This window comes from Myodes glareolus, chromosome 16 (assembly GCF_982192425.1).
Source record: "Myodes glareolus chromosome 16, mMyoGla1.1, whole genome shotgun sequence".
NCBI lineage: Eukaryota > Metazoa > Chordata > Mammalia > Rodentia > Cricetidae > Myodes > Myodes glareolus.
Window position 1 is genome coordinate 18,747,546 of NC_142041.1, and position 25,916 is coordinate 18,773,461.

The following is a 25,916-nucleotide window of genomic DNA, read 5'->3' on the forward strand; positions in this document are numbered from 1 at the left end:
ACATATGTCACCTTGGTCATAATCCAAGGCAGGGTGATACACCAGCTAGCAGCAGCAGGCGAGAAGGACAGCTTCCTGAGAGTGGGGGACAAGGTAGTTCTGATGGTGTGGAAATGGCCCGGAGCACCCACGCAATGAGCAGCTCCAGGCTGAAGCACCAGGCTGGACTCAGGGTTCTCGCTCCTGTTGATCTCGCCTGGCCTTCTCTCAGCCCTCCTGGATTCTTCCCTGGGGAGAGACTCAGCAGGGTTGTGACCGCAGGGACAGGAGTGGAAGTGAACCTGCACTAATGTTCTCAAAAGTGGAGAACCCCCAGAGAACACATGGCTTACTCAGCTTCCTCCAGGGACTAGTTCAACCCCCACAGGGGATCCGTGAGGCTTGAGACCCAAGGGGCAAGGCCTTCCTGTGCTGGGATTTAAAAGTTCATGTGAGTCTCACACTGAACTATAGATCCTAGCCTTTCGTACCTCTAAAGGTGGAATTTCTGTTCTCTTTTTGCCTATTAATTCTTACGTCTTGTTTTCTTGATTTTGAGAACTCTAGCAAGTCACAATACTGTTTACTGTGCTTTCCTCAGGACCCGGGAATACTGTGCTCTGCCCTCCTAAGGACCCTGGTATACTGAGCTGTGCTCTCCTCAGGACCCTGGTATACTGTGCTGTGCCCTCCTGAGGACTCTGGAATACTGTACCCTCAGCCAGTCAGGAGGTTTTCCTGTCTTTCTGACCACATGGAATCTTGAGAAAGCTCTGCAGTGAGTTCCTGTGACGTTCCCCATCATTAGTCCTCTCTCGTGAGTGTGATTCTGCACTGTCTGCACCCTCCCTCAGGGCGGGGGGAACATTAAACTCCATGTTACTGATGGTAGATGTACAGAAATCTGCAGTGTCTTAATCAGTGTTATATTGCTTGCTACAAAGAGACACCATGGACACAGCAACTCTTACAACAGAAAGCATTTAACTGGGGCTTGCTTACAGTTTCAGAGGTTTAGTCCATTATCATCATGGTAGGGAGTAGGGCGGGCAGCATGCAGGCAGACAAGGTTTTAGACAAGTAGCTGAGGGTTCTCCATCTGAATCCACGGGCAGCAGGGATAGAGAGACACTGGACCTGGCTTGGGCTCTTGAGACCTGGCCGTGACACATTTCCTCTAACAAGACCACATCTACTCCAACAAGACCACACCTTCTAACTCTTTCAAATTATGACACTCCTGTTAACCAAGCATTCAGATCTCCGAGCCATGAAGACTATTCTCATGCAGACCACCATATCCAGGATCCTCAAAGACGATGGAGCCACTGGAGCCCCAAGTGCTCATGAGCAATTGTCACAGCCGGGTCCACGTGCATAAAGGACCCTAAGGGCTGTAACACAGTGCACCTTTCCTGTCAACTTCAGCTTTCCCTTATCTTCTCTTTGGGATCTAATTTCTTGCTTAATAAATCAGATCATTATGTATTTGCCTTTCACCTGTACCATAAATATTCATTAGCCTCTACATTCCAGAAAGTGTTTTCTGGTCCCTACTTTAGAATTAAAATTGCTGCCCCACTTTAAGGAAGTCAAAATTATATTATATCAAACAGAGGGTACAGTAGAGCCCTCATGACTCCTGGGGAGTCATTCTGGGATCATGTTCCAACCACATGGTTGTCTACTATGGTCTTTCTGCAGATGTATCTAAGAAGCTCTTTCCAACTCTTTGAAGAACTATTTTGAATGCCCTGAGCAATGTCTGTTTCTGATACCAACCTTGTAAGACCTTGGACCCCGAGCTGAAGCAAGGCTCTGCACACCAGCCTAGGACCTCCCACCTGGTAGGTCAACACTCTTCTAAATTTGGCCCCAGGGACCAGCACCAAATTATTGTGCATCAACTACAAAATCTAGACAGAAATGAAAAATCCACATTCACAAAGTCTTGTAGCAAGTTACACAGAACCTTTGGTGTAATTTATATAAAATAAGACTCATCTACTTTAAGTGTATAGTTCAATTAATTTTGACAAGATCTATCAGCAGCTGTGGTTGCCAGCAGAAGACCTCCACAAGAACATGTCAGTCAGCCCACTGACATAGAAGGAGAAGGGATTTCATGAGCTACCACCTCTGAGAAGTTTTTGATGGTTGATGGCTTCCGGAGGAAGGAAAGTTCACTGTCTTTAAGGGTATGGCCCGTTGGGCTGACCATGCTCTAGTGGCTGCACATTTCTGAGTATATGGGTAGCATCAGCTGGATTCAGTGAGTTTCTAATTAATAAAAGTTGTGAAGGCGTAGTAAGATCTGGGAGGAGCTGGGGTGAATATTATCAAAACACATTGAACAAAGTTAGTGAAGAATTAGTAAACATTATTACACATGTATGTGTAAGACCCTGGCTGTGGTGGACACATAATGATTTGTGAACTACTTCCTCACCTAAGATAATTGGAAACCCTTTGCTCTGGGTGACAACTCTCCCTTGCCTTTCTACCTGCTAAGTCTCAGATCAGAAATGTCAATGCATTTTATACCAAAAATAGAGACAAATCCCCCTTACATTAGAGCCATTTCTACAGATCAGTATATACTCAGGGTTCCTAGAGCAAGGCCTGGGCCTGGGCGCCTTCTGCAGTGAACAATCAGAGCAGAGAACCGCCACTCTGAACACTTCAGGGAGAAACTTTCTTCAAGATCTGTCAGCTCTGAGGTGATCTGAGGCTGTGGGAAATCCTTGGTTCGGAAGAGAGAAGAGCTCTGTGTAAGAGAGGATGCCTCTCTACGAAGAACCTGGCAGCAAGCAGCATCTTGGCTTGGCTTCAATTCACTGGGCTAGGAGATGCTAATGAGTCTCCTTGGCGCAAGTCAAGAGGCCAGCGAGAAAGTTTAGGCGGCTCTAATATCTGCTCACATTACCATGCATTTGTGCGCTTTGGGTCCCAAGATAAGCACTTCACACTCAGTATAATACTCCTCCTTGTTTGTGGCTTTCCTTTCTATGGTATCAGTTATGCTAGGTCAACCATAGCCCCAGAATAGTATTACGGCTCAATAAGGAATTAAACTGTTTTAAGAAAGGCAGACCACATGTACACAACTTTCATCTCAATGCATCGCTATAATAATTCAACTCCACATCGTTGCTCATTTCATACAAGGCCTCATTTATAAGTCTAACTTTATTATCGATATGTATATGTTGAGGAAAACAGATATTCTCGGTTCTGTGGTACCTACAGTTTCAGGGATCCATAGGATGGGGGTGTTGGAATGTGTCACTATCTTAGCACAACTGACACCATGCCCATTTTACATTTAAAAACACTGACTCGGGGAGCAATAAGTCACTGACCCAGAGCCACACCCATCGCTGTGGGAGCAACAACATGCACACCAGAGGTCCTGAAGCTGCTGTAATGGGCACAACACTTGGCTACCCAGCTCCGGCCTCTGTCTCTGTCTTCATGTGACTTTATCTTACTTGTCTCTGAGTCTCAAATCTCTTTTTCCCTCTCCTGTCTCCTAATAAAGGACAGCTGACAATAAATTTAGGGTTTACCTTAAGTGACACCATATCTCATTTTCATGTCTTTGTTGTTCAATCCACTACAGGAAGGAAACTCTGAGACAAAGACAACAAGTCAGAGATGAGGGTAGGACATTGCACGATGGTAACAAATCTCTACTTAGTGAAGAATACAAAGTGACATTGGACCACTAGGTCCAGAGTGTATGACACAGCACTTTTAGAAACATGATCAATTGCCCTAGAAAAAATCCTTACATGTGGGCCACTGCATTGACTGAACCCGATCGCGGGTCTGTAACTAAGAAGTCGTCTGACAATGGGCAAGTCTTTTCTGGGCCTGAATCATTATGTGGGGTTGGGGGAGCAGAAACTGAGTTAAAAAATAAGTAAGCTCCTTTCTGCTGTAATACTTCCTGATTCTACTCATCCAAAGGCCAAGCATGTTATAGATAAAAGGTTCTAGAAGAAGCATGCTTTCGGCAGAAGACAAAATGGTCGAGTTATCCAGTGAACTGTGTACAAAGTTGTATTTTTCCCCAAGACTGAGCAAGACAAAGTGCTCCAGAAACATCACCACAGCAAATATTGTGAGAAATGTTGCCACTGACACCATTATCATGGTTAGCATGCCGGTTGTTAGAGTTTTCAGATTGGACTGAGCTGCATTAAGCTGTCAGGGTATATTATCAATCAGTGCGCTCTCCGGCATGCTCTCAGTCAGGGCACATGGCGCAGATGATGGCCCTTAATTGTCTTGGATAGTACGAGACAATGAAATCAGGCCAGATTGCTTTGTGCTATTAACCATAAAGTTTTTCCTTTATAAATTTATACTTTTTTCTATTTAATATCTTTTGATCTTAATTTTCCCCTCCCCAAACCCCCAGATCCTTCCTACCTCCCTACCCACCCAACTTTACGTGTACTCTTTCTCCTTCTTTATTTCTACCTCTCTTTCAAAAAATATATAAAAAAATCAAAACAAACAAAAAAACCTAGTAAGACAAAAGTGCCAAAAACAAAACAAAAATTACACATACAGACACACACACACACACACACACACACGCACACACACACACACAATGGAATTTGTATTGGCTAACTACTCCTTGGCCTTGAGGCCTGCCCCAGAATTAGTTGATATAACCAGAGACACAGAATTAGTTGATATAACCCTTTGCCAGAGAGTACCAACTACAAGTAGCTTCTGGGTTAGCAGTGGGAGTTGGTGTCTACCTCCTTCTCTCAGTGCTGGGCCACCACCTGGCTTAACCCAGTGCCGGTCTTGCATGTGCTGCCGCAGTCTCTGAGTTGGTATATGTCAGTCCAGGTGGGTCTTGAAGATACTGTTTCTTTGTACTCATCCATCACCTCTGGGTATCACAGTCTTCTGTGTCCTGTTCTGCATACCTCCCCCAGGGGAGAGGCTTGATGAAGGTATCCCATTAGGACTGAGTGCTTGAAAGTGTCTTGATCCCTGCACATTGTCCAATTGTGGGTCTCTGTGTTAATTCCCATCTACTATAAGAGGCAGTTTCTCTGATGAGGGTTGGGAGAAGCACTGACCTATATAGAGAGCAGTATGTCATTAGAAGTCTTCTTATTGCTCTGCTCCTTAACATAATAGTAATAGTAGGCCTTTTTCTAGGCCTATGGCGTATCTCGTCTCAGATTCTTGGTCTCATTAACAGAGTCAGGTACAGGCTCCATCTTATGAAGTGGGCTTAAATCCAACATTAAAAAATGTTTGGTTTCTCCCATAACATTCGTGACACTATTACGCCAGTTTATCTTGCAGGCAGACCCCTCTTGCTGGTCTCACAGTTTGTAGTTGATTGTCATTACCTTCCCCCCTGGTAGCACACAGCGCTCCTTAAAGTACCATGAAGACTGTTCAGTAGGAGTGAAGCTTCTAGCTGGGCATAAATTCAATTTCTCCAAGTTCGATGATGTAAGCTAAGTGTTGTCTTCAGCAAAAGGGCCCTCTCATCAGGCTGTGGAGAACAACCGACAGCCTTGGCAATCACCTGTGATATTCAAAGGGTTCCATGGAGCCCTTTTGGCCAATAATTAAACCTGAACTCAATATGATTCCACTTATTTCTGGCCCAAGGACTTTTCCTTGCTGTCTGAGTTTCTGTTGCTGTGAAGAGACACTTAGGATCATGGGAACTTATAAAGGAAAACATTTCATTGGGGCTGGCTTAAAAATCAGAGGTTTAGACCATTGTCATTAAGGCAGGAAGCATGGCAGCACACAGGCAGACATGGTGCTGGAGGGGCAGCTGAGAGTTCTACATCTGGATCCAAAGGCAGCAGGAAGAGACCGCAACATAGGACCTGGGTTAAACATCCGAAACCTCAAAGTCTGCCCCCAGTGACACACTTTCTCCAATACAGCCACACCTTCTAATAGTGCCACTCCCTATGAGCCTATGGGGGCCGTTTTCATTCAAATCACCACACTTGGTGACATAAGATGTCCAGTTGAAGCATTGTCTCCTCCATTATATATTGATTCTATTTAGACTCCTTTCATATATGCACGTTTTAGTTTTGTTTTTTGGTTGGTTTGGGGGGTTTTTGTTTGTTTGGTTGATTTGGTTTGGTTTGGTTTTGGGTGTTTTGTTTTGTTTTGTTTTGTTTTTGAGACAGAGTTTCAAAGTTTCTCTGTAGCTTTGGAGCCTGTCCTGGAACTAGCTCTTGCAGACCAGGCTGGCCTCAAATTCATAGCTATCCACCTGCCTCTGCCTTCCAAGTGCTAGGATTAAAGGCACGTGCTATCACATCCCTGGTTTGTATATGTTTTAGGAAGTTTCTTATAGTAGTAGGCTTCTGTATGGTTTTTCAGAAGGCCACTAAGGTAAATTCTTTAATCATACTTAATTTAGTATGTGTGTGTGTGTGTGTGTACATGTAGGGGAGGAATGTGTATGTGCCACAACCCTTATATGGGGTCAGAGGGCAATTTGCAAGTGTTGATTCTCTTCTTTCACAGTGTAGATCCCAGGGGTCAAACTGAGGCCATCATCTTAAAGTTTTAACTTTGGTAAGTGAGCATGAAGTTTTACTGTGATGTTTTGCCACTCGGCCCAATGGCTTTAAATAACATAGAGATGACAAAACAGAGTACTCTCTTTTTGACAGAAATCCAGAGTCACCTGGATACTTCAAGCAGGCTTCCATTGGGATAGAGAGAAGGGTATTGATAACTTAACCTGGCCACACCCAGACTCTACGGCCTTCTGAGTATTCCCATCTGATGAGCAGATTTGGAACGAGGCACAGAACTGAGATGTATACAGTCAGTTCTGCCATCTGCCTACTACCCCCCAAAATTCTCAGCTCCCCAATTCAGGTCTCAACCTAGCTCTTCTCCATTTTCTGCAAAAAATCAAGTGTGTCCCAGAAAACAACAAAAGAGCCCACTCTGCTCTAGCCCAATGCCTTCTGCCACATTTATCCCTAAGCCCGCCCTTGTTCACCTTATCCTTTAAGTTAGGCTTTCCTCCTGGACCTAAGCCATCTGTCAACAGGGACTGTTCATCTCATCTGCACGGCCCCATTGTGCCACCGGGCTTAGCATACTGACCGTCATGGCTTACGGCCCATGGACCCTCGCAGCTATCAGAATACATTGGTAAGAAAGGCTAACACCAGCTTATCATAGCATTAAGTGATATAGAAAATATTCAGCAAGGGCTGGTGAGATGGCTCGGTGGGTAAAGCCCTTGCTGTATGAACCTGACAACCTGAGTTTGACCCCTGGACCCCATAGAAAGATGGAGAGAGACTCAACCCCATACAATGTTACTCTGACTCCCACTGACATGCCCCCTTCCTCATACATGCACACACTTGCACACACAATAATGATAAATTAAATGAATGAGTGAATAAATAAACAGTACCTAAATAAAGATAACGAATGAGAGCTATTGAACTGTAAGAAAGTAGTGAAAACCCTCTCTCCTATCTGATGAAATATTACAAAGTTATGAAGAAGATAGTTTGAAAACATTCAGATGTAATCCAGGTGGCAAATTATATATTATACTTAAAACATTTCACACTCAACATTAACTAGGCTCTGTCGCGTGGTCATCGTGCCCTCAAAGAACTTATAGTTAAGTAGAAGGGAAGCAATAGATGTATTATAACAGAAAGCAATGTTTTTGTTAGTTTCTTCAGCACATATGTCCTGAGAGATGACAATCTGCAAAAAGTTAAGCTAATAACCAAACTGAGACCTATTTATTGTTTTAAATTATGTTAATATATGCAGTTATTATTGATTTGGTACATAATTACCATTCTCTATGAACAAAACTGAAAAATAAAGATCTCTATTTTTCTTTTATCTTTTCTTTTGGTTTTTTTATTGTCTCAGCATATGAGTCTAAACCTGAAATAGATCTAGGGATTCAAATTGGACCTAGTGGGTGGTTAATAAAAAAAGAAAGAAAGAAAGAAAGAAAGAAAGAAAGAAAGAAAGAAAGAAAGAAAGAAAGAGGGAGGGAGGGAGGGAGGGAGGAAGGAAGGAAGGAAGGAAGGAAGAAGGGGAGGGAGGGAGGAGTAAGTAAGTTGTGAGGGAGCTGCTGTGGGCAGAGGTGGATCAGAGAAGGGTAGGATAAATATTATCAAATTATATTGTATGCGTACATTAAATATAAAGTAATTAATAAAAATATTGCCTTTTAAAATTAGCTTTTTAAAAAGAATCTAGGGAACCTGTGAGCTAGGGTGATAAAAGAAGAAACCAATTTACTCTCACTAAGCTAACTGAAATCCAGCGTTTCTCGAAATGTAGACAACACAGTGGCTCAGCAGTAGCTGTGACTTTGTCACCAAGAGGATTCACAAGCACTTTTGCGTTATTACGTTGTTTGCAGCTATGTTGAAACAACTGTGACGAACACCATGCCTTTTAAATGGGTATTTAAGGCACTGTTGGAGTTTAGTTCAGAAATAAAAAGGACATGGTCTACAGGATGACAAACTGATGCTTAGAACATTTAAATGGGATTGGTGTGTGTGTGTGTGTGTGTGTGTGTGTGCGCGCGCACGCGCGCGTGTGTACATGCATGTGCAGGCACACTAGCCTATGTAGTCAAAGGACAACTTTCAATTATCATTTCTCAACTTCCACCATAGGTCCCAAGGATCAAAGTCAGGTCATCGGACTTGGTGACAAGTACCTTTACCCACTGAATCATCTTGCCAGCCCAGTACTGTGTAACTTATAGGACATTTTTAAGGGGTCCATAGGCCTTGCCAGATTATGGGAGAGATTCACAGCTTGAGAAAGTCTGGCTCTTGTTCATTGTCCTGACTTCAGTTGTTTTCAACTGTGTAGTTGAGATCTTTCTCTGAGGTGACAAAGACAAGGACTCAGTTATACATGGACAGCCCACATGTAGAGAGCACAGAAGGTGAGGCATGTTTCTGCCTCCCTGATGGACATTCTACTCTGTACTCCTGAATCTGGGCGTGTCTCTGGGTTTGCCCGGATGTTACCGCTGGGGAATGCAGCTCAAAACCAAGCTGCACAATTTGAATCAAAACCAAGCCATGCACCTTCTGATGGGCAGAAGCTGGGCAAAGCCAGGTGCAGCGAGCAGACGCCTCGAGAATCTTGGTGAACCAAGCCATGCACCTTCTGATGGGCAGAAGCTGGGCAAAGCCAGGTGCAGCGAGCAGAAGCCCCGAGAATCTTGGTGAACCAAGCCATGCACCTTCTGAGTGGCAGAAGAGGCTGAGCAAAGCCAGGTGCAGCGAGCAGAAGCCCCGAGAATCTTGGTGGACTGCAAGGCACATGTGAATCATTCATAGCTGACTAACTCTCAGAATAAATGTCAACAGAATATAAACTAGCATTAGCATGGGAGAGAGTTGAAAATGATTCCTCTTCTTGCATGAATTTCCATAGATTAGATTATTATTCCCGGTGAAGGGCAAAGCCTGTATTCGCAGCATGGACGAGGACACAGTTGCCTGGCTAATTCAGGAACGAAGCCCTTCACAGGACTTCTCGCTGAACACACCGCAGACCCTGCTGTTCCATCTGTCCATTAATGACTTATCTCTGCTCCATTCACTTACAAAGCAGCTATCTTTTTATTTTTAATTGAAAAAAACACTTTTTTCATACAATCTATTCTGGTTATAATTTCCCTTTCCTGGCCTCCTCCAAGACCCTTCCTACCTCCCCAACCACCCAACTCTAGCCCCTTCTTTCTTTAGAAAGCAGACAAACAAACAAAAATAACAAATCAGAATAAAAGGGAAAAAAAACACGAGAAACACATACACACACACAATCAGAAATCATCACATACAAGAAAAAGACCCAATAAGCAGTAAGACAAAAATGCCCAATTAAAGAAATGTTAATAAAAAGTCTACAAAAATACCATTGAGTTTGTTTTGTTTTGGCCATCTACTGCTGGGCGTGGAGCCTATCATTAAGTGTGGCTAATATATTCCATTGGAGAAAACTAATTTTTCCTTTGCCAGCTTCAGTTGCAGATCACTTCCTGGTTAGGGATGGAAACCTGTGTCCACTCCCCTTCTCCGTGTTGGGGCTCCATCTGGTTTGAACCTGTGCAGGCCCTGTGTGTCATCACAGTCTCAGAGAGTTCGACAATCCTGTTGTGTCTGGAGGGCGTTCTCTCAGTGAAGTCATTCATTCCCTTATCGCAACCTTCCTGCCTCCTCTTCTGCAGAGTTCCCTGCATGCTGAGGAGAGGATCTGAGGAAGACACCCCACTTAGGACTGAGTGTCCCGAATCTCTGAGTCTCTGCAGACTGCTCAGGTGTGGGTCTCTGTGTTAGCTCCCGTCTCCTGCAGGAGGAGGTGAAGCAGCCATCTTTCATGCTCCCTTTTCTCACACAGGTTATGGCTCCAAAATGAAAGCATTTTTTCATCCAAGCAACACTCAAGACAAAGTCCTTCTCAGCCACAGTTTGGCAATGTCTGAGATGGAATGTTTATGAGATGAACCAAGAAGAAAATTAAAACAGCTCCCAACAGAGACCAGTCCCCAAGGACACACAACTTGGGGGGAACATCAGGAGCACAGAGATTTGTTTCTTTCAACACATTTTTAATTTAAATTAACACACAACTATTGTTTATATCCAAGGGATAACTAGGTGACACTGAAATACTTATCTGCAGGATGTAAATCTTCAGAACAGGGTGGGGCATGGAGATTTCCAGCATGATCTTCCCAAAGGTGATGATACTTGGCCAGACACGAGTCTGCCATTGTCATACTGAATTTCTTGGAGAACTTTCCCCAAAAATGGGTTGAAAACTTTTCACATTGAATCTTACCTTGGGATAAACTATTTCAAATCACACATGCTACTACTTATGTTTTTTTTAAAGTATTGATTTCCAGCCATCTATGGCCCACCATCCATTAAACTTATCAAACCAAAAACATCAGCAATGTAATTACATTTTGGCTTACCTCTAGTAAGGAAAAAAAAAGTCACTGTAACGGTTGGGTAAACAGTGATTTCCTCTTCCTAGGGCTTTAATTTCCTCTCTTTGTACCTTGTCTTTGCTGGACACTGGCAAACCCACTGATAGTGACTCCTAGATACGTTATATATCCCGAGGAATGGCATCTATTTGAAAATCTTAGTGATTATAAAGGAGACTTAATGTTCTTATCAGCTCCTTGCCCTTGAGTGGGATGCATGATGAACAATGGGGATGACACCCGGAGGATGATAATCTTCATCCATTCTGAAATGAAGTGGGAATAGGCTTCGTGTTTGAAGGCAAATGAAGATTGAGAGTGGGATGCTGTCTGGACATTGTTTGAGGAATGAGGTTTGCTGTAAGCTCTAAGCCCAATGACCTATGGTTTTGTGTACAAAGCTGTCTAGTGACCCTTGCCAAGACTTCATTTGCCCTATGTCATTTCACAGTCTACTTTCAGTAAGGGCCATAGAAAAGAAATTTCTATAAAGTCTGCATCTGTACAGATTGTGAGAATGTGAAACACCCATAAGAGAGAATTGTCTCACAAGTTTTAGCGCTAAGAAAATCCATCTTCTTCTTAGTGACTGACTTGGTTTTGTCATGAGACATTATAAACCACCTCCTCAGTGGTTTTCCCTTCCTCACTCAATCCCTAATAACCTTGGAGCCAAATCTATAGCCTGTCTTTATCTGCTGAGAACAATGTCTCACCAGTTTACTGTGTACTAATCTTACTGTCTTTAATATATATTCCAAACCCAATATTCCCTCTGCCCTGACATTATCACTCTTTTCTTTTGATCCGATGTATTATTTATTTTAATCATCCCAGTCCCCATGCAAAACGGACCAATTTCTACAGAGTTTTTCTGTTAGCATTATAAATACTGAGGGTGTGTGCTAAAGTTATAGGGATTAAGATATGAAAGACCCCACTTTTGAAAATATGGGACAAGGTTAATTCCATTCTCAGCACGGCAGAGAGTCAAATTGTACGTTAAAGCTCTCGATGATGCTGATGCCAGCATAATGTCATCTAAGAACACAACAATCAAGAGACCTCTGAATCAGTCCTGTAGAGCTGTGGAGTTAGGAGTCTCTTGACCAATAAATTTACCTGTTCCTGTCTACACGCAGGGAGCGTGTTCATCATTCTGTCTCCTTCATCAACAGTGTTACTTCCTTTCATAAGAAATCCCTGTATCCTAGTCTCCTTTATCTTGAATAACTTTCCCCTACTGCTCATTACCTTTGCCTATTTAGTCCTCACTTTGCCCATCTCCTCCTCCTGCTCTCCCAGGACTCCTCTGAGATGTTTTTGTCGAAGACAACCAGCCTGTAATTCCACTAGCACCTGTCAGCACTCATCACACATGGACAGCCTGCCTTCTTAATCCCGCCTCCTAAGGGATCATCTCTGTAAACAAGTCCTCATTTTAAAAAGCTCCCTCCCATTGGACCTCAAGACACCACTCTGTCTTGGCACCTTTCTACCCCTCTTCCTGTGTCACACCGACTTCATACGTCCATCATCCTTTGCTTAAACTGTTGGTTTTGGGGGGGGATTTTTTTTCAGGTGCCTTTTCTCTATTTTCACGATCCATACTTCTTCTGTCTTAAGTGCCAATCAAACAGCCAAGTACCTACCACTTCTCCTGAGTCTATTTGAAATGTCTTGATGATTATGAATGAATGTGAGCACCGCAGATGTTAACAATTATAATGAAACACCACAGGGGCCTCTGGCTCAGCAGGTGCAACGCTGAGTTCCTTATCTCTCCAGTCAATGCGCCCTTCCTTCCTGTCCTCCCTCACCATCTCTCCCCATCAACCCAATGGTCGTTTCCTTGCCCCAGCTGGCCCCTATCACCAGCTGTGAACCCAGATAACAGCAGAGAAACAGTAACTGCATTCGCTTTTCTTCTCTGTTTTCTTGTCATGACGTGGTCTTAAATAGATGTCATGAGATAAATAGAGATAAAGCTACCCGATAGCTTAAATGGTATCAGTGATAAAGCAGAGAGTGTGGTCTCTCTTTACCTCTCTTAGGGACATGAGGACAATCGTTCCTAAAGCAAAGCGTGGGTGGGACACTGGCTGCTTTCCTCTGTTCAACTCCATTGATTATAATTCATGGAAACTCCTTCTAAAGGTTACAAAGAAGGTCGTGCTTCTCATTGCTGGGTGTTGAAAAATTTTACCTTCTTGGTCTCTTCTAGATAGATTTTCAAGAAATGTGACATGGCAAGCTTCTCTAAGAGCTGTTGGGATAGCACTTAATGAGGCTCTTTCTTTGTCCTTCCAGAACTTTCTTCAGATGCAGTAAAAATGAAGACAATCCTCACAAGGAAGCAAGACACACAGAAGAGGTTAAAAGTCTAAGTGGAAAACTGGCGTGAAGAACTCTTACTGTGTCTGCGGAGAATTAGGAAAGAACATGGCTAAGCAAGGCCTGGGGGTGAGATGCTCACACCAGGGAGGTACAGAGACCATGACTAAGCAAAGCCTAGGGGTGAGATACTCACAGCAAGGAGGTACAGAGACCATGACTAAGCAAAGCCTAGGGGTGAGATGCTCAAACCAGGGAGGTAAAGAGACCATGACTAAGCAAAGCCTGGGATGAGATGCTCACACCAGGGAGGTACAGAGACCATGACTAAGCAAAGCCTAGGGGTGAGATGCTCACACCAGGGAGGTAAAGAGACCATGACTAAGCAAAGCCTGGGATGAGATGCTCACACCAGGGAGGTACAGAGAGCATGACTAAGCAAAGCCTAGGGGTGAGATGCTCACACCAGGGAGGTACAAACTCCCTCATTCTTACATAGTGCATTAGAGCTGAGGACTGGGGCCAGGTGTGATGGCGCACGCCTTTAAACCCTGCACTCAGGAGGCAGAGGCAGGCAGGTCTCATGAATTCCAGGACAGCCTGCCCACATAGCACGCTTCCGGTCAGAACAACAGTGCAACCACGTCTCAACACACACAAACACAGTTGCTGACTAGGATATAAAGTCCGAATCTTGCCTAGAAGACCAAGACGTTGAAGGCAAACTGGAGGCGCAATGCCATAATGACACATTTCATTAATACGTGGTCAAAGCGTTAAAAGTAATGAATATAATATCAGTGATGGCCAAGCAGAGAACGGGGAACACTTAGTAATTTAGAGAATTTCTCATTATTGAAGTGCCCGGCTAGCATTTAACCTACTGATATAGAGGCACTCTAACCGGTAATTGACTTAATGCCTATTGGTAAAAAGACCTACAGATATCTTCCACAAGAAAATTCAAGCACCTTGGTGTTTTTTTTTAACTACAAATAAAACACAAGGTGTTTAAAAAGCCCTGGGCTCACAGTATTCCATTCAGTTTAAACAGTCTTTCTACTTGGAGTAGAAAAGAGATTTCCCCCAATTTCCCTCATTCAAACATTTTTCCCTGTATTTTCATAAATATTTGCTTAAAATATATATGGCGTGCTGAGCATGGCTATAACTTAGTGGCAAAACACTTAGCTAGCATGTGTAAAGTTCTGGGCTCACTTTCCAGCACCATAAAATATATATGACTATATATGAACAAGGCGGGCATAGAGCAAAGCTGGCATGGAATAGGAAGTAGACAGCTTTTCCTGTGAGATATTGCCTATCCGTTTAAATATGCTCATACCACCCCCTTACATGAAGGGATTTATTAAGCATCTTAGACTTCCCATTAGAGTCCCGGGGGGCCAAACTTCAGAGTAAGCATGTACGCCCTAAATAAAAGGACCGCAGTACTCTCCCACCCTTTGTTTGGTGTATATGTTTATTGTTTCCAGGAACTTTTCTCATTTTTGACACAAACCAACAAAATGTCTCATTGACTAAAAGTCACAATATATAACTAAAAATTGTGAGTCAAAGAAAAAGTAATTAACACTGCTATGGTTCGTATATGAAGTGTCCCCCCAAAGACTCCTGTGTTGAAGTCTGGGTTCCCAGTTGACAGGTTTAAAGGAAGTGAATCGATCATGAACCTTCAAAAGCTGATGTCTTGGGAAAAGGGAATGAACAACATTAATAACCTAAAAGTAATAAAAAAGAAAATAATATCGTATAATGAATAAAGCATAGGATATCTCTTCAGATCCTCAAAACAATAAAGAGATAAAGGCCTATCATAAAAAAAACTATGTCAATTAACTTTGTAACCTTAGTTACATATAAAAATTCGTTAGAAAACATGATTTGCTCACCCTAGCATAAAAAGAAATTTTAAAATCTGAGTATCTAGTGTCAAAAATCTTTTAAGAGAATCAATTAAGACAATCTGTACCATTTTACTAGTGAACTCTACAGGGATTTTTAATAGAAACCATGATGCCTTTGGTTAACCCTCCCAGGAAATAGGGACACACCCTTCCCTGTGAGCACTGAGGCCGTCATAGCTCTGGCATCAAACCCTGACAAGACTATTAGAAAGGAAATACATCACAGGCCAAATTTCTCCTGAACATAAGCACAAAAGAACTCAACAAAATTCAACCATATTGTCAGATCTGGGAAAATGGTCTTGACAAATATAACACTTTCTTTTAAACTTATAAAAACACACACCAGACAGGACAATAGGGTGCAGGCCACACCGATCCGAGGAGCGGGTGAGTGACCCTCCTGCCAGCTGGACTGTCCCATTCCCTGGATCCTGATCCCCAAGACCCATTCTACCACCCGAGCAATCCCACCACCATCCTCCCCAAGGCCAGCCCTTCCCCCCAACTCTGGAAGACAGCATTGTCTCAAGTACAATCCACACCAACGAAGAACAGGTGAGTGACCTCCTTGACAGCCAAGCTGCATCACTTCCCAGATTCTGTTCCCCCAAGACCCTTTGTGCTGCCCAAACCCTCCCACCTCACTCTCCTCCCCATGGCCAGCCCTTTCCCGCCAACTCCAGTATAGACCACACCAGTAGGAAGAACCGGTGCAGACTGCAGCAGTCAAGAAAATATGCCCCACCAGTCAGACAAACAGAGACCTTCTGCTGCACCCAAGGCCAAGCTAACCACCAGAAGGCCAGCTCCCAACTTCAGAGACTCCCTACTAGATCACATAGAGGTCACATTGGCCACTAGAAATCCAGGTTATAAAGAATAGAAGACCAAAGAAGAAAGAGAAACCAAAGAACAAAACACCCATCCAACAAAGGCAAACTCAGAAATCAAGCCCTAGACCTGATCATCCCAAACTCAGAAGCCTTCATGCCAATGTAACAATACAGTCAACAATAGCCAGGGCTATATGGCACAGACCCCAGATAAACTATGACAGCAAGACCTGAATATCCTAAGGTGGATGAAGCAGAAGGAAAAGACCTCAAAAACACCTTTGTGAAGAAGACAGAGGTCCTTAAAGAGGAAATTAAAAACTCCTTTAAAGAAATTGAGGAAAAGACAACCAAAAATTGGAGTAAACCAAAATTCCCTTAAAGAATGCCAAGAAAACCAAGGAGGGGCGGGGGACAGGTGAAGGAAACTTTTAAGATCTGAAAATTGAAATAGAAGCAATGAAGAAAGGATAAAATGAGGGAATTTTGGAAATAGAAAGTCTGGAGAAGCAAACAAATACTACAGGTACAAACACTGTCAACAAAACACAAGGCATGGGAGAGAGAATCTCAGGCCTTAAAGACACGAGAGAAGTAACAGATTCGTCAATCAAAGGAAATGTTAAATCTAAAAACTCCAACACAAAATATCCAGGAAATCTGGAACACTATAAAGAGAATAATAGAAATAGAAGAAGAATCCCACCTCAAAAACGCAGATGCTATAGTTAACAAAATCATAAAAGAAAATTTTCCTAACCTAAAGAAGGACATGCCTATAAAAGCACAAGAAGCTTGCAGAACACCAAACAGACTAGATCAGGAAAGAAAGTCCTCATATCACATAATAATCAAAACACACAAAACATCCAGAGCAAATAAAGAATATTAAAAGTTGCAAGGGAAAAGGACCAAGCAACATATAAAGGCAGACCTGTTAAAATCACACCCGACTTCTCAATAGATTAAAAGCCAGAAGGGCCCAGACAAATGTCTTTGCAGACTCTAAAAGACAATGGATGCCATCCCAGACTATTATACCCAGCAAAACTTTCAATCACATAGATTGGGGGGAAAAGATATTTCACGACAAAGTCAAATTTAAACAATATCTATCCACAAATCCAGCCCTAAAGAAGGTACTAGAAGGAAAACTCCAACCCAAGAAAGTTAACTACACCCACAAAAAAATAGGCAATAGATAATCTCACACCAGTAAAACTCGAAGAAGGGAAACACACACACACACACACACACACACACACACACACTACCATCACCACCACTACCACCACCAACAAAAATAATAGGAATCAACAAGTACTAGTCATTAAGATCCCTCAATATCAATGGATTTAATTTGCCAATAAAAGACACAGGATAACAGAATGGGGAAAAAACAGAATCTAGTCTTCTGCTGCATGCAATAAACACACCTCAACATCAAAAATAGGCATCACTTCAGACTGAAGGGTTGAAAATGATTTTCCAAGCAAATGGACCTAAGAAGCAAGCTGGTGTAACTATCCTAATATTTAACAAAAATGGCTTCAAACCAAAATTTATCAAAAGATATGGAGAGGACATTTTATACTTATCAAAAGAAAAATCCATCAAGATGAAGTCTCAATTCTAAACATCTATGTCCCAATGCAAGGGCACTCACACTTGTAAAAGAAACATTATGAAAGTTTAAAGTCACACATTAAAACCTACACATTAGCAATGGGAGACTTCGACACCCCACTCTCACCAATAGACAGGTCAACCAGAGAGAAACTAAACAGAGAAATAAAGGAACAGACATTATGACTCAAATGAACCTAACAGATATCTACAAAACATTTCATACAAACACAAAAGAATATATCTTCTTCTCAGCATCTTGTGGAACCTATTCCAAAACTGACTATATATTCGTCCACAAAGCAAATCTCAACAGATATAAAAAAATGGAAATAACCCCCTGTATTTTATCAGACTGCCATGAATTATAGCTGGATTTCAACAACAAAAGAAATTATAGAAAGCCTAAAAACCCATGGAAACAGAAAAACTCTCTACTGAATTACTGCTGGGTCAAGGAAGAAATAAAGAAAGATATTAAAGACTTCCTAGAATTAAATGAAAATGAATGTACAAAACACCCAAATTTATAGCTCACTATGAAAGCAACACTTAGAGGAAGGTTCATAGCACTAAGTACCTGTATAAAGGATTTAGAGAGATCACGTACTGGCAGATTAACAGCACACTTGAAAGTTCTAGAACAAAAAGAAGCAAACACACGTTGTTTGTAATTGTGTATTTGATATCTGTTCCTATTGGGTTTGGATAGCTCTTGTTTAGACAAAAGGGGAAGGTGATGGGGAAGCCTTGTTAACCAATTATCTTTAAGAAGTGGGACCAATTTAGGGTGTGGCTTTCTGGGATCCAGAAAAAAATGAGCACATAGACCAGGTGCTCTCTCTCTCTTCTCTCTCTCTCTCTCTCTCTCTCTCTCTCTCTCTCTCTCTCTCTCTCTCTCTCTCTCTTTCTGTCTCTATGGTTCCCTTGCCACACAGCTGAGCTTGGACTTCTCCTTCCAGTTTCGTGAGTTTTCCCCTTATAATAAATAAAAAATACAATTGTTTACCTTTTAGCTAGCCTGGTTATTTCCCAAATTGAGTTAGCTTCTACAAAATCCTACAAAAATCTCTGAGGACAGGAGAGAAGTGAAATTGACTGTAATCATCTACTGTGGAAGAAGTGTGTGTGTGTGTGTGTGTAAGTGTGTGTCTGTGTAAGTGTGATGTGTGAGTGTGTCTGTGTAAGTGTATATGTGTAAGTGTGTGTGTGTGTAAGTGTGTGTCTGTGTAAGTGTGCATATGTGAGTGTGTCTGTGTAAGTGTGTATGTGTAAGTGTGTGTGAGTGTGTGTGTGTGAGAGAGAGAGAGAGATCTTATCTCTGCACTCAACAAAAAACAAGAATATAAGAATATTTCATTCCTTTGCCTATACCTGTATCTTTCTGTTCTTGGAATAATACAGAAAACATTTGAACATTATTTTTCCAAGCTAAGATTCATCACAAAAAAAAAAAAGTCCCTCTAAGCTACAATCCATAAACGTGCTTCTTTGCCCACAAATTAGGTCAGTCTATCTCCTTGTATAGGAAACTTCTCTTTGCAACAGATGGAGACAACTACAGGAAACCACAACCAATCAAAACATAGCACTGTAGAGCCCAGACCCCAAGTATGTATTTACAACACACCAAGCACCCAAGGCTCAGGGAACATGGCGGACGAGGGGCAGAAGGATTGTTCGAGACAGAGGCTCACGGAGTTTGCTGGGAGACTGTGTCTCCTGGCTAAAGTTTCACAATATGAGTGCCCAAATGTGAGCTGCATAAAGAGGACAACAGTGGCCATGCCAACGTGGGCAGAGGCCTTAATAAGACACAAAGAATTGTAGGGAACCGAGGAAGGTTGAGCATGGGAGAGGGGGCCTTTCTCAGGGAAGAGCACACTAATCAATTGACCGGCGCCGAAAGGTCGGCCCTGAAAATATACATACAAGTAATAGTATACTGACGTAACAAGTTAAATGTAGGAGTATATAGGTGTGCACAAATGCAGAAAATAACAATTAGTGAAAACAAAGAAGCCACGAATTTTAAGGAGAGAAAAAAGAGGCATATGGGAGGGTTTAGAGGGAGGGAAAGGAAGAAAGAATGTAATTAAATTGCATTCTCGAAATTTGTTTTAAAAATTAAGAAAGAATACCTCTAATTATGTTTAAAGGATACTCTGGGGTTACAGAGATGGCTCGGCGGTTATGAGTACTTGCTGCTCTCCCAGAGGACCTGAGTTTGGTTCCCAGCAGCCCTAGCAAGCAGTTCACAACCGCCTGTAACTCCAGCTCCGAGAGTTACTATGCCTTCTCCGGCTTCTGCAGACAACCACACACACGGCATACACTCACACAAATCTTTAAAAATAAACAAATAGAGGCTAAAAACATGGCTCAGCAGTAAGAATGTCTCTTGCAGAGGAGGAGGGTTCTACTCCCAGCACACACATCAGGCACCTAAAAACGGCTGCAACTCAAGTTCCAGAGGATTGGCTGCCCTCTTCTGGACTCCGTGGGCACTACAGACACGGTATACAACATACAACTGAGCGTGTGCGCATGCACACAAGCTCGTAAGTATGCACGCCCACAAATAATATTAAATTAGAAGATATCTTCGGCTGGGGATATTGCTCAGTAGTCAAGTGCTTGCCTAACATTTGAGAGGTCCTAAATTCAATGTTTAGCATTGCAAAATAATAATAACAATGAAATAAAATTTATTTATTTTTGATTTTTTGAGACAGGGTTTCTCTAGCTCTGGTAACTATCCTATCCTGGAACTAGCTCTTGTAGACCAGGCTGACCTTGAATTCCCAGAGATCCACCTGCCTCTGTCTCCCGAGTGCTGGGATTAAAGGTGTACGCCATCACCACCCAGCCTGAAATAAAATTTAAAAAGTACTTTGCTGAGATAATGTAGCTCAAGAAGACACTGTTAAGACAATGTTAAAAATAAAGCCATCTGTCTAAAACTCTTAATTTAATGTTTTTATTTTATTTGTATTAATGTATAATGTTTGCTTTGTGTAAGCATTTTATCTGAATTTTCTACAAAAAGAGGTTTTTGTTGTTAATTTTGAAGTTGCTAAGAAGCCCAGGCCAGCCTCAAACTCTCCATTCTCCCAACTCAGGCTCCCAGGTACTGGGATCCACATCTTTACAAAGTGTTAAATATTTAAAACCATGCTGCTTGTATAATGGAGTATCATTCACCAAAGAAAGATGAAGCACCAGGACGTTCTTCAAGGCAGTTAAACCACAAAATCATTATGATGACGTAAAAGCCACCTGTCACACAAGATCAGATGATTTTGTTATTTTATACGAAATATCTCGGCAGAGAAACCTATGGAGATAAAAACAGATTTAGTGGCTGTTGTGGTGCGGGAAACTAGGGCACTAGGGCTGACAGATAAGGGGTATGGGTGCTCTGGAGTGATTAAACTGCCCTAAAATTGACAGTGATGGCAGCCTAGCCTTGAACACCCTGGAAGTCATTCCTACCAAAATTCACAACGTTCTTACCTTGTCTTTTGGTTTTACTGCTTAGCTGAAATTTTAATTTGTGGGTTGTAATGAAGTCATGGTGTGTAGTGAGGGGCTGCGGGCAGGCCTGCTTTTCGCCTCACCCGGCTCCTGCACGGCTAGCTTAGTCCCAGAAATAACAACAAACAAATTGTATTCATTTAAGCACTGCCTGGCCCATTATCTCTAGAGAGTTAGTTACTGACTAACTCTCATATCTTGATATTAACCCATTTCTAATAATCTGGATAGCACCACGAGGTGGTGGCTTACCGGAAAAGATTCAGCATGTCTGACCTGGTGGCTGGCTCCATGGTATCTGCCTCATTGCCCTCTTTCCAGCATTCTGTTCTGTTTACTCCGCCTACCTAATTTTCTGTCCTATCAAAGGGCCAAGGCAGTCTCTTTATTGACCAATGAAAATAACACAATAGACAGATAACCCTCCTCCATCAATGGTGAAGAAAACATCGCTGTAGTCTTGACTCTGAAGGGACTGCTTGCCCTTTTATATTATAGTTGCTACAGATTTTTTTGTACATAATTTCTTCCATTTCTGATGTACTAAGTGTGGGATTTTATAAAATAGTAAATAACTTAAATATTTTCTTACTCCGCAAAGGAAGAGCCAGGGCACAGCCACAGTCTGAGCAAAGCAAAAACCAAATCCAATTGTGTCCATAGCTCAGTGTCTAAGTCTGGAATCACTAACCATCTTCTGGGCTCCTCCAGAGGGCTTAGGTCACTTCTCCGGCTCTGCCCTTCATGGCACACCCAGCTGGTCTGCTAAGGCTCTGGATGGCTCCACTCCACTGTGGCTGCTGTCCTTGAAGGTCCTTCCACGGCACTGGCATCTCTAAAATGCCGGGGTGTCTGCTGCAACTGGGCTGCACTTTCAGCAACCGCCTCTCCTGAGCTCTCTTCATAGTGTCAAGGATCCGCTACTCTCCACGGTTCCCTTCCTGCCTTCAAAATCAATACCAGCTAGAAAACTGTCACACATTACCAAGTCCAGCTGCCAGCATGAAGTACAACCCTGATGGCCTGGAACACAGCTTGTGTCCTGACCTGGAACAGACACTGCCCAGAAGACTTCAACTCAATGCTGCTGGTCTCCTCTTAATCACAGCTGATTCCTGAGGCCCGGCTAATCAGCATCCATTGTCCGAGCAAACCAAGGGTTTCACTTCTGGCATCTTGCTAAAATCACACCCAGTTCTTCAGCTCAGCTGAGCAGACACCGCAGATTCTTCACACAAATGCCCTGGGAACGTCTCTGCTTCCTTCTGGAGCTTCACAAGCCAGGCACCCATCTTCTGCACGGTTCTCAACATTCTTCTCTTTCAAGGTCCTACAGCACAGCCCACTGAGATAACACTCGATGCCTTTTCTAGCCCAGAGTTTCAATGTCCTTCTGCAATCTTCCCCCAAACAATACAGTCACATCTGTCACAGTAACATTCCATTATCCTGGTACCGACTTCTGTCTTAGTTTTGGGAGGAAAGCGTTTATTTGACTTACACTTCTGCATCTTAATCCATCATTGAAGGAAGTCAGGGCAGAAACTCAAGCAGGGCAGGGACCTAGAGGCAGGAGCTGATGCAGAGACCATGGAGGGGAGCTGCTTACTGGCTTGTCCCCTTGGCTTGCCCAGCCTGGTTTCTTATAGAACCAAGACTACCAGCTCAGAGAAGGCATCACCTACAATGGGCTGGGCCCTCCTCACCAATCACTAATTAAGGAAATACTGCAGGCCTGCCTACAGCCCAGTCTTGTGAAGGAGTTTTCTCAATTGAAAGTTCCCTTCTCTCAGATGACCTCAGCTGTATCGACATGACAGAAAACTAGACAGGCAGCACAGAACTCCGTCTTCTGTGGTGTTCCAAATCTGACCCTTTGCTGTGACCTCCGCTGCCACCTCCTGGTTGCCAGGTAGTGTGAGACCCACAGAAAACTGCCGGTGAGCAGGTTGAGCACTGCGCCTAAAATCAGTGGTGAGTCCTGCTCATCAGAGAACTATCAGTCCCTGTCTCTCCTCAGCTGCTCTGAGGACCTGGTCCCCGAAAATCTAATTGGTCACACTAACTTCTCTAATGGACCAACATCTCTCTCTTTCTTTCCCTCTCTGTCCATTCCTTCTTCCTTAGACTCCCTGACTCCTCCAAAGACCCTCAGTTGATTACACACACACACACACACATACACACACACACATACACACACACACATACACACACACACACACACACCATGCTAAGTTACTGCCTAATTGCTCACAGGCAATAAACGCTTTCTTCTCAGTCCCCAGATGTGATGGTTTAGAAAATATAAGTATTCTCCCTTCTCCAAAAAATGGGGGAGGGGGTCTATCATACTATGTCACGACCCAGAAAGGCCTCAGCTAGTAAGTAAAGCAGAGAAGTCAGAGATTACAAATGACAAATGCCTGGTTTTTCTCCTGATAATGAAGCAATCTTAGGACGTTAAAAGAATGTGTGGATAGATGCTGGCCTGGGGCCTCCCATTCACGGACATCTATGTACAGAGAATTCACTTTTCAATGCCCAAGCTTCCCGCCACAACACAGTGAAATCTGAACAGGGAGACACAGGTATCCGTTTACTCTGTTCTAGGTCGGTATCATAAAAGCTTGGAGAGCGCTGGAGGGAGTCAGTGAGCTCCTAAAGTCAACTGTCTGCCAATAAGGCTACAAGATTTATGCCTGGGTCTGGGTCCTACTGTAGCTGGGGTCTGTATTGATGTCCATGGCCTCTTTTGCCACCACTGGCCACACAGATGCCACCTGTGGCCATGTTAGTATCTGCCAGGGCCATACCAATCTGAGTACCCTGCACTGCCATGGTGACTTCTGGTCTCACGCTGCTGCTGAGAGCTATGTCTGGGTCAATAGCCCTACTGCAACCAGGGTCTTTGTAGATGTCTGTGGCTCCTATTAGCACTAAAGGCTGAAGCCTGAGGTCTGGACCAACACCTGAGGCCATGTTGGTACCCAAGGTCATGTTGCCACCAGGTCCATACAGATCAGGTGGCCTGAGCGGTGGCCAGGGGCCATGTCTGGGTCTGTGGCCTTACCACAGTCAGTGTCTGTGTTGATGTCCATGGCTCCTGATACCATTGAAGGCCATGAAATTGCCTGGGGTCTGGGCCACCTCCTGGTGCCATGTTGAAGTCCTGGGACCACACTGCAGCTGGCCTATGCAGATCTGAGAGGCCTGAGATCTGAACAGCGGTTCAGGCCTATGGTTACATCCAGGCCCAAACTGCTGGTGCTGCCCATGTCTGGATCTGTGTTTCTGCTGTAACTGAAGTCTGTGTTGATACCCATTGTCCATGTTACCACAGGGGCCCACGCAAACCATGTGTTGAACCATGTACAAGGGCTGAGCTGAGCTGGCCCAGCCCCTCACTGGCCTGGGAGACACATACACACACACCAGAGATCTGACCCCTCTCTCGGTTTCCCTGGGATAATGGACAATGACCTGGGCATAGGAGAGCTGGTCCCACCCCTTAGAGGAGAGCTGCTCTCCCATACACACTTGGGAGGACTGGCCCCACCCCTCACCTAAGGGATTGGTCCCAGAAGCCCCTTCTGACTAGCTCAGCTATCTCCCAGGCACATATGGAGGGCTTTGAGTGGGCACTCCCCAACATCTCCCCCATCTATAACCTGCTGGAGCCCACGAAGGGACTGGTCCTACAGAACCATGGCTACAGGATCACCGTGACTCAGGGCAACTTCAGGATATCTGGGAGGAGTTTCTGTGAGGGTCCAGTATGGATGGTGTACCAGAAGCCAGAGGCCTTGAATCTGACCAACAACACATTACACAACAAACATTTGCAAGGAAGGCTGTGTGGACAAAGGATCTGCCGCTTGATACACTGCAGCTCCCTGCACCATCGAGAGAAATGAAGAGGTGATGGAGAGGTGGGGAAGATGAGGAGTGAAGTGGGGTTTTTTGTTGTTGTTGCTGTTGGTTTTTGCCTTTTTCTTTGTTTTGCTTTTCTATCTTTGTTTATTTTTAATTAAAATTCTTATTTGTATTTTTTATTTTAAGTTTTCCTTTTGCAGGGAGAACGCTATGTTATAGAGGGACTGGGAGGTGAGTGGAATTGGGGTCCATGATGTGAAACTCCCAAAGAATCAATAAAAAAATTACATTTAAAAAAGACTACAGATTTGTGAGAGTGAGCTGGGGAGACAAGCTGAAACGGGGACTCCATTTTTCATCGATAGCAGTGTGTTAGCAAAGCCATCCTGTCATTGTAGAACCAGTGTCACGTTCTCTCCCCAAAGATCACAGCACATTTGACTACCTCCTAACATCCCTACTGTCTCAGCCCAACTCCCGCCAAACCTTACTTACAGGATGCAGAAGCCTCCTAGCCATGCCAGGCACCTCCTTTGCCCTCAGCATGGATTGTGTGGCCTTTCTGCTTAGACTCGCTCAGAAGTTTCCTTTTACCAAAGCTGCTTGCAGGGGACGGTGGAATGGGGGCTGGAGGAGAGAGAAAGGCTGGGGAGATTGCTTGCCCCAAGGGCATGAGAACTGAGAGCAAATCACTGGCACACACATGATGTGGCAGTATAATCCTAGCATGGGAGAAGAAGAGACAGGAGGATCCTTGGGGCTTGC

At 43.5% G+C, this 25,916-nt stretch overlaps 1 protein-coding gene across 3 annotated transcripts in view; it reads right to left on the reverse strand.

The window, feature by feature from the left end:
• Positions 1 to 25,916, reverse strand: part of Palm2akap2 (PALM2 and AKAP2 fusion) — a 459,281-nt gene that overhangs the window by 419,888 nt on the left and 13,477 nt on the right. The window lies entirely within an intron of this gene.